The sequence below is a fragment of the Nannobrachium achirus genome (genome assembly GCF_963921795.1).
Source record: "Nannobrachium achirus genome assembly, chromosome: 18".
In the NCBI taxonomy this organism is placed as follows: domain Eukaryota; kingdom Metazoa; phylum Chordata; class Actinopteri; order Myctophiformes; family Myctophidae; genus Nannobrachium; species Nannobrachium achirus.
The window spans coordinates 30,669,712-30,680,095 of record NC_137825.1 but is presented as its reverse complement, the minus strand read 5'-3'; the positions used below and the strand labels follow the sequence as shown (position 1 = coordinate 30,680,095).

At 40.7% G+C, this 10,384-nt stretch overlaps 2 long non-coding RNA genes across 2 annotated transcripts; one reads left to right on the top strand and one right to left on the bottom strand.

Annotated features, from left to right (window-relative positions):
* The first annotated feature begins 795 nt into the window (after positions 1-795).
* LOC308303355 lies at positions 796-3,827 on the top strand. The gene is made up of 3 exons (XR_013962985.1): positions 796-915; positions 1,921-2,028; positions 2,760-3,827. It is a non-coding gene; the product is annotated as an uncharacterized lncRNA (long non-coding RNA).
* A 330-nt stretch (positions 3,828-4,157) lies between these two features.
* Positions 4,158-10,034, bottom strand: LOC308303299. The gene is made up of 5 exons (XR_013962978.1): positions 9,842-10,034; positions 8,412-8,515; positions 7,800-8,270; positions 6,031-6,793; positions 4,158-5,762 (listed from the first exon to the last, which is right to left on the bottom strand). It is a non-coding gene; the product is annotated as an uncharacterized lncRNA (long non-coding RNA).
* Positions 10,035-10,384: the final 350 nt, after the last annotated feature.

Below are 10,384 nucleotides of genomic sequence, written 5' to 3'. Positions count from 1 at the left end.
GGACGACTATCCCAGCAGCACCTTCAGATGCTGGATGGGGCCCCAGCAGTGCAGACAGTAGGCACATGCAGAGGTAACACATAATACATTTTCGCTGGATACTTGGTAAACTTGAATGTTGCTCTGTACTTGATCTGATATTTTGTTCCCTTGCTATCTTGTGATGTTTAAATGATATGAAATAATAAATTAATCCAAATTCATGTCCTTTCAGGAAATGTGTCCATGTCCACTGTGTGGTGTAACATTTCCAAGAGGGGACATAGATGAGCATGCCAGCTTCTGTGGAGATGGGTACGAATACATTTGACTTAATCATGCCTTTACGTTTCACTAATGTGATGTTTGTTTTTACAATTACTGCAGAGGTTCTGATTAGGGCTGTCACGATATGAAATTTTACATGACGATTAATTGTCACTCAAATAATTGGCGATTAACGATTTAATTGTGTATTTGTCGTTGATAATTACATTTCTGTTTGGCTTTTAGGCTTTGAAGTTGCATATGGTAGATATGACACATAACCTAAATATACAAATACATTACTGACATATTTGACAACTTACTACTTAAAAAATAACATTGATAGTGGAAATAGCCGATCTACAAGCTCACAACGCGTCGCATCGCGACGCGTTGTGAGCTTGTAGATCGGCTATTTCCACTATTTCTGAAATTTTTCAACATTCACGATTATGACAAAATAATTGCGATAATGTCAAATAATCACGATTAGGCGATTATGTAATAATTGTGACAGCCCTAGTTCTGATAGTATTCTTGTATTTAAATCAAGAATTTCAGAAGACAGCAGTCTCAGGTTGAGCTGAGGGTCCCAGTCACACAACGGTCGGTCCTGTTGTCCCGGGTCCCAGCCACGCATCACTTGGTCCTGCTGTTCCAGCCTTCCGGGTACGATTCACACCTCAAAAACACACCTTTATACAGGTATTACAGGTGTTAAGTTATTAAAAGGTATTGCCTTTTTAGACAGAGGGACGGACTGACAGTCTGTGCCCACCACAGCATCTGTGCTAACTCAATTGGCCCTAGTCTGGGATCACTTCACTTTTCGGGCTTGTAACCGGTCTGGAGCGGAAACCACAAAACGTCATGTTGTAGTACTCAAAGGACTACAATTTGGTCGCAACTATCCACCGGAAACAGTTTTAACCCAAAATAATTCCCCTGCGCTCAAGGACATACTTTTAGGACCTACCTAATAAACTCTGTGATGCGGAGTAGTTTTGCCTTTGAAAAAAATGTTTGGTATATGCATCTTTTAGTCCAACTGTTAGCGACTGGCAAGACTACACAAGGCTACTCGAGCATTTTAATAGGGATTGGGGAAACAAACGGAGGGAAGCAAATCAAAGCGACGCCGCTTCTTCTAGTGGTTTCCGCGCTTTAGGTGGAAACCAAACGGCCTGTTATGAACGAAACACCAGGCTTTCTCTCAGAAAGCCTGGTGGGCGAGGTTACAATTGGCCCATGTTCGGGGGTGGGTGATAATAGTCACTGCATGTATTTTTACGGGCTGGGGTGGCACCTGTCATCAGGTACCCCTGGCCGGGAGGAGTAGGACAAAGGCTCTATATCCTTCTGGTGGGGGTTTCTGCCTGGTGCAGCAGTGACTGACAACAAAGAAATGTGTGTGAGGAGTAATCAAATGAAAAATGGGGTCTTCAAAATAATTGGCTGCTTTAAATAACATTAAAGACAGAGAGAACAAGATATGCAATATACTACCATCTAAATGACAAATGATATTTCTCAGGTTTGAATGGGTTAATTTGGCCATAATGCTACACGGTAAACTCTCTAAGCCATTACAGTTGTTTCCAATACAGACAATCTCTGCTATCGGTCACTTATGCAGATGTTCTTGGTTAGACTTAACCATATTTTCTGTTACAGGATTCGTGGAGACCAAGGAGTTGAAAATATGGACACCGCCTTTATGTTCCAGAGACGTGGAACAGGCAGAGCTAGTTATATCTCTGGAAAAAGTGTACACAATTAAAGGTAATGTCTTGAGAAAGTTTATAGCATCCCAACAAGTCAATGTTCCTTGGTGTGAAACTGATAAACTGCAGTTAAACATCATATCACATTTTGCCAGTCCCTATTCCTTATACAGGGTTCCCACGGTCATGAAATTCCTGGAAATATTTTGAAATTAGAAAAATATTTTTCCAGTACTGGAAACGTTTTGGAATTTATCAAGGGTCCCAGAAGGTCCTGGAAAAATAGCTATGCATTGTCTTTGGTTATTGATTTTGTTAATACCTCTGAAATGACAAATTAAACATTGGACAAATTGTCAAATATTAGAGGCAGAAATTGTGAAAATAGCCGATCTACATGCTCACAACGCCTCGAGGCGTTGTAAGCATGTAGATCGGCTATTTTCACAATAGAACCGTGTTATACAAAATTCCTCAACTCTTAGTGCTCGTCAGGGTGCCGGGTCCCCAGTTAAAACATGATTATTTCGGGGGTCACAGCCTGAAAAGATTGAGAACCACTGGCATACACTACCTGTCTTTGGGCATTGCGCATAGGAGTAAGCGACCTGTTATTGAGCTGAATTATTGTTATATAGTCCTGGAAATTGGGTTAAATATTCTGGAAAGGTTTTGGAAAGGTTTTGGAAATTAATTGGTAAACATGTGTGGGAACCCTGATTATAATGGTGTGTAAAAAGTAACAGAAAATCTAAAAATTGCCCCCCTCCCTCCCTCCCTCCCCCCCAGGCCCACTACCCAGCCAGCTGCAGCCACATGTCCCAGTGGCTGGACGACAGAGGCTTCTACGAGGGCATGAGCGCCGAGGCTCAGTCTGTGTTAATTTTGAAATTCAATGGCCTTCAAAAATGCCTATTTTCTTATAAACATCTCATGTATAGTGCAGCAAATGTTCTAATGGCATAGCAGGGCAGAGACGGATACAGAACATTAAAGGAGTAGTTCACCCACAAAATGACTTTTTTTCTATTGATTACTCATGCCATGGAGAGCAGAGTTCAATAATATTTTTAGAGTAAATTTACCCCCCCTGATTCCGGATGGGGACCCGTCGAAACGGGTCCCCATCCGGAACGAATGGGGGTACATTTATTGTTATCACATTTTTGTCTTAGGAATGCAACAAAAAACGAAAAATATTATTGAACTCTAGTCTCCATGGCGTGACTAATCAATAGAAAAAAAGTCATTTTGTGGGTGAACTACTCCTTTAAGAACATTATCTTAAAGTGCATTAACATGGGTTTAACTGATTATAAACAAACAAACAGTAACATGCTTCCTGTCTCTTCAAGTTCAAAGAATTAGACTTCCAAAAGGGAAATTTAACAGATCAGAGAACGAGAGAAACTATATTTTAAAGCCAGGCAAACACATTGTGCTTTGGTATAGTCCTTTACAAACAGTGATGTCTTCTGAAAGGTTTGAGACAAGGGGAACTGGACTACAAAATACACGCCGAAATGTAAAAAAAAAGTAGGTCTGGTCAAAAGGATGGCATTAAGAGCAACCAGGAGTGATCCGAGCACTCAGAAAGTCATGAGGAGAGGTAATAAAAACAAGGTGCTTTATTTATGCAATAAAAGCCAACATGTTTGACCTTCAAACGGTCTTCATCAGGGTAGGTTAGTGTCAGATGTTGACACTTGTACCTGCCCTGATGAAGACCGCATGAAGGTCGAAACCGGTTGGCTTTTATTACAACAAAGCACCTTGTTTTTCAACTATTGTAGTATTGAGAAATGTGAGATTACCTAAACATGCAGAAGACAAACTATTACCATAATTGCCACTTGAAGCACCGTACTTCGAATTTTTCTACAGTTGTGTATTTTGTAAAAAATAAAAATGACAAAGTTCAGTCAATGTGTTCTGCTCTGAGTGCTTTATTTTTGTTTTCTTAAGTCATAGATGGACTTCAAATAGAAGTATGGCTGTAGTGGTTATTAATGTATTTTTGGTTTTAAAATATACTGCTGTAAATTAAAATGAACAGTAGAGAATAAACACGTTCTACCACTGAAAAAAAAAAAACAGTGATATGAATATAATTTATTTATATGTACACCGTTTACTCCAAATGACAACAAAAGCTACAGTGTTTATAGTTGTGTACTGTACCGTGTCTGCTGCAACAATGTATTATGACAAGTCTGTATCTTACTTGTCCAAAATGTTGTGTAGGCCTAAGTATGTGTACATTATTAAACCAACTGCTGACCAGCTGTCAGCATTGAGTGATTTGTGTTTATAGCGTAGTGTATAATACCTATTCAAGTAATAAACATGTATTGGCCATTAAAAGTCCAACAGGACCTAGTGGGGTTAACTAATGCATTTTAAGGTGGTCTTAGGGTAATTAATGCCTAACAAATTCCCACCTGCTGTTGTCTAGAATCGGGTACTTTTTTCGAATGGATGATTGGAGGTACAAGCACAGCTATCATTCCTATGACCATGCTATTACTTATCTTACAATGAAAGAGACGTGCTAAAGAACATGGTCTGAATATTTGCAACAACCAACTTTAAAATGTACTCAAGTAAAGACAAGTTACGCTAGATTATCTATCGGGAGGTAGCTGTGATAATAAATATTTGCTAATTGATCTCCCAGCTAAGGTATTGGTACTGTGGGATTCCACATATCAATAATGTAGACATTCTGATGAAGGATGCATGGAGAACCTAGATGACTGAAGACAGCAAACTGAGGTTTCATCTGAGAGCAACCTAAATGGAATGAAAAAGTCATACAATATGTACTGGCACCATCACATATTTTAGCTGGCTGTCCTGATTATCTCCTCATCCATTCTATGGTATGCTATAGAGGACGAGGAGCAGTCAACCAGAGTGACGCTCCCAAGGTTGGCACAGCATGATTTGGTCAGTCCTTAGTTGCCAGAAGCCATCAATTCAATTCAATTTTATTAAAGTGTCAAATCATAACAAGTTATCTCAAGACACTTTACAAAGGCTAAAGAGCCCTCCACAACCAAATCTGACCTAATACTATGTTATATTCTGGGACGTTCTCAAAGTGTATTCCAGGGACTCTGTGGGTTCCATTAGGAGGTATAAATTAGGGTGTTTAAATTGACCTTAATATCTTTTATGCCCATACATGTCACCTGTGATGTCACAGTGATGTGTCAAGGGAACAACCCATAAGGACTGCAAATGTTTACCCAAGTCCTAATGTGTGATTTGTATACGAGTGTGAAAGTAGCCCCCCACACAATCAGCGCTCATTCCTAAACACAAGATGTAAATATAGCCTTTGATTGATTGACTTTAACCTTTGATTTTATATGAAATAACTGAGACCATACTCTAATGCAAGGGTGGGCATCATTTATTTCCAGAGGGCCATACTGACTTCAATAAAGTGAATGAAGGGCCACACATTGGACAACTGAATTGAAACTTGAAACACATCGTGCTGAATTATGTTAAGACTGCATGAATTTGGTAGACATTTTCTCTGTGAAACAAGAAATCAGTTTTGGCGCCTGATAACTTTAATCCATGTCAATGTGATATTTGAGTGTTTCGGTGACAAAGGCTAGCACCTCAATATAAACGTTATAGCCATTTGAATCGTCATCTGCTAGAGGGTCAATTGCAGACTGAAGTGCTGACAGATCTTGAGATGGGCACCGGAAATTCTGGGACCTGAACTCAAGATGTCTCGGTGGTCTCCCAGTCCATTTCTGCATTTTGCAGGTCCTACACATGAGATTTTGTCACACACACACACACACACACACACACACACACACACACACACACACACACACACACACACACACACACACACACACACACACACACACACACACACACACACACACACACAGGCACGCACACACACGCACACACATTAAGCTTAGACCCCTAATAACAATTTCATAAATAACAGTAATATGTTAGCTTCATTCATGGCAGCTGAGAAGTAGACAATATAAAACACAGCAATAGGGGTTAATAAAGTTACCTCAATATTTCCTTCTTCCACTGGGGTGTTGAGCTGTCCCATATGCCACAGTTGTTCTGGAGTGTGGTTTCCCTCTGTCCTGAAAAGGGTATGTTAACACTCTGTAAGATGACATGCTGGAATGGTAGTTCTGCCATAGAGCGTAGGGATCACTCGACTGTAAAGACATGTAGCGCTGCTCAAAGGCGAGGTAGGAAAACATAATGCACACAAAAAAAGATGCACTTGGAGATGTCACGTTCAAGGTCTTCCTCCAGTGTGAGGAGCACATCATAAAATATCTAGGTGGCGGCCATCCACACATCTCGTCACAGCCGTTCAATATTGCAAAAGTACAAATGTGTATTGATTGATTGAAGAGTTTTTTAGCAGTTTGCACCAGGAACCACTTTATGTATCTCATATACCATTGAAAGATGGATAAAACATAGTACTTTACATAGGATAACATCAATTACAATCGCAGAAAAAGAGGAGAAAAGAAATGGGAGGGGGGGGGCCTTCAGGCGGGGGGGGCACCCGCCTGAAGGTGACTTACACTCCTATAAGGAATAGGGACTGGCAAAATGTGATATGATGTTTAACTGCAGTTTATCAGTTTCACACCAAGGAACATTGACTTGTTGGGATGCTATAAACTTTCTCAAGACATTACCTTTAATTGTGTACACTTTTTCCAGAGATATAACTAGCTCTGCCTGTACCACGTCTCTGGAACATAAAGGCGGTGTCCATATTTTCAACTCCTTGGTCTCCACGAATCCTGTAACAGAAAATATGGTTAAGTCTAACCAAGAACATCTGCATAAGTGACCGATAGCAGAGATTGTCTGTATTGGAAACAACTGTAATGGCTTAGAGAGTTTACCGTGTAGCATTATGGCCAAATTAACCCATTCAAACCTGAGAAATATCATTTGTCATTTTAGATGGTAGTATATTGCATATCTTGTTCTCTCTGTCTTTAATGTTATTTAAAGCAGCCAATTATTTTGAAGACCCCATTTTTCATTTGATTACTCCTCACACACATTTCTTTGTTGTCAGTCACTGCTGCACCAGGCAGAAACCCCCACCAGAAGGATATAGAGCCTTTGTCCTACTCCTCCCGGCCAGGGGTACCTGATGACAGGTGCCACCCCAGCCCGTAAAAATACATGCAGTGACTATTATCACCCACCCCCGAACATGGGCCAATTGTAACCTCGCCCACCAGGCTTTCTGAGAGAAAGCCTGGTGTTTCGTTCATAACAGGCCGTTTGGTTTCCACCTAAAGCGCGGAAACCACTAGAAGAAGCGGCGTCGCTTTGATTTGGTTCCCTCCGTTTGTTTCCCCAATCCCTATTAAAATGCTCGAGTAGCCTTGTGTAGTCTTGCCAGTCGCTAACAGTTGGACTAAAAGATGCATATACCAAACATTTTTTTCAAAGGCAAAACTACTCCGCATCACAGAGTTTATTAGGTAGGTCCTAAAAGTATGTCCTTGAGCGCAGGGGAATTATTTTGGGTTAAAACTGTTTCCGGTGGATAGTTGCGACCAAATTGTAGTCCTTTGAGTACTACAACATGACGTTTTGTGGTTTCCGCTCCAGACCGGTTACAAGCCCGAAAAGTGAAGTGATCCCAGACTAGGGCCAATTGAGTTAGCACAGATGCTGTGGTGGGCACAGACTGTCAGTCCGTCCCTCTGTCTAAAAAGGCAATACCTTTTAATAACTTAACACCTGTAATACCTGTATAAAGGTGTGTTTTTGAGGTGTGAATCGTACCCGGAAGGCTGGAACAGCAGGACCAAGTGATGCGTGGCTGGGACCCGGGACAACAGGACCGACCGTTGTGTGACTGGGACCCTCAGCTCAACCTGAGACTGCTTATTTTTTAAGTAGTAAGTTGTCAAATATGTCAGTAATGTATTTGTATATTTAGGTTATGTGTCATATCTACCATATGCAACTTCAAAGCCTAAAAGCCAAACAGAAATGTAATTATCAACGACAAATACACAATTAAATCGTTAATCGCCAATTATTTGAGTGACAATTAATCGTCATGTAAAATTTCATATCGTGACAGCCCTAATCAGAACCTCTGCAGTAATTGTAAAAACAAACATCACATTAGTGAAACGTAAAGGCATGATTAAGTCAAATGTATTCGTACCCATCTCCACAGAAGCTGGCATGCTCATCTATGTCCCCTCTTGGAAATGTTACACCACACAGTGGACATGGAAACATTTCCTGAAAGGACATGAATTTGGATTAATTTATTCTTTCATATCATTTAAACATCACAAGATAGCAAGGGAACAAAATATCAGATCAAGTACAGAGCAACATTCAAGTTTACCAAGTATCCAGCGAAAATGTATTATGTGTTACCTCTGCATGTGCCTACTGTCTGCACTGCTGGGGCCCCATCCAGCATCTGAAGGTGCTGCTGGGATAGTCGTCCCCTCCCTCCATGTCGTCTTGCTGAAACATAGCTAAGGAGATATTGGGACATTTCAGCAATATCGTCTACATCATCCTGCAAAGAAAAATGTTTTGTTGAGGAGCTTCTGGATTCGAAAATTTATAATTTTTAAGGCCAATCCATTAATAAATACACAACACAAACACAATGACTAGAACTACTCAGAATTTGTGTCATTTTGTCCCATATAGACATACAGTACAATAGATTGCCACAACATGCAATAACAACAACATACATCACTGTGCATCATGATTTGTGATGGAGTATGTGCCATGCTCCACAGACCACGTTAAACCCAGATTTTGATCTAACAAGGGACTTAAGTCATTCTCCTTCTATGTGGAATGCATATCCTATGAAGTGGAGACCTCCACTTGTATATTGTTGCCTAGTATATTTATGTATGATGATGATTTGAGTATCCTGTGGACCCTGACTTAAACAAGTTTTCTTGACTTATTCAGGTACTTGTTTTTGGTAGTCCGGAACATGTACTGCACTATGCAAACAGAACCAAATGGAACCAAATGGACCCTTTAGTCTACACATTGACCAATACCAGCAATGACAGTATACAAATGAAACCAAATGGACACTTTAGTCTACATCAGTGGTTCTCAACCGGTGGGTCGGGACCGCCAGGGGGTTCCCCAAATTATTGTGGGGGGCCCCAGATGATTAAGTTAATGTGCAACATTGTTTTATCTCTCAGCAGTAAACAAACCAACATAAAGTTTAAGTGTATATAGAGGGTATCTATACATTTCTAACGTGACCATTTAAGGATTTAATACCTATGAAATAAAATGAATGTAGCCAATATTGTCCATATTGTCAAATATAAAATGCAGAAATTGTGAAAATTGCAGATCTACATGCTCACAACAACGCCTCGCAACAATAGAACTGTGTTATACAAAATGTAATGTCTCAACTCTCGTCAGGGTGGGGGGTCCCCAGTTAAAATATGATTATTTTGGGGGTCGCGGCCTGAAAAGGTTGAGAACCACTGGTCTATTGACCCATACCAGTAACTGACAGCTAGTATACAAATGGTACCAAATGAACCCGTTGGGGTCCATTTGGTTCCATTTGTATACTGTCAAAGCTGATTTTTGTGTTTGAAAAACACTGCCTTAGTGATTTCACAACGAAATCAAATGTGATTACACACCACCGTGACAAATACAAACGCTCTGAAAACCTAATGTTATGTTATCGCCGAGTGAGACTGTTACACCAAAACTGTTGACTTGACTTATGAATTCTGTGACCTACCGTCGCAGAAACGCGACCGAGTATACACGCAATGAGTATTAGGAACTTTGCTCACCTGTATTGCAGACATGTTGTTATGTGGGGACTTTATCCTGGAATAAAATCCATTTAATACGACGCACAGAGTTGATCCTTCTAGGAGGAGGACCACCATGTAATAAAATGCGTGCGCCTTCCTGTGTCGGCGTCATGACGTCATGACGTCATGTTGTGACTGTCATTGGCTGGGTAGTCTGTCAATCACCGTGAGCTTCTGTGATTGGACTGGACACCCCCGGTCCCGCCTCCGCTCCCCCCCGCTCCCCCCGCCTCCCTTCAAAACCAAATCCTTCAGGTTCGAAACAAAATCCTTCACATACAAAACAACTAGCTTCAGACCACAAAACTGCAACTAGCTTCAGGCACAGACCTTGATTGCATAGCGTCAGATGCGCATGCATCGTGCTGTGGTGTGTGAAAGTTTAACCCTTGAAGATGACTTTGAGTCTTTCAACAATAGAGTTGCAAGCTACGAAAACAATCACTATTTACACGGAGAACAAAATAATATGCAGGGAGAAAAGTGCCAAAATGTATATTCTGAAACTGTGTTTCTGAT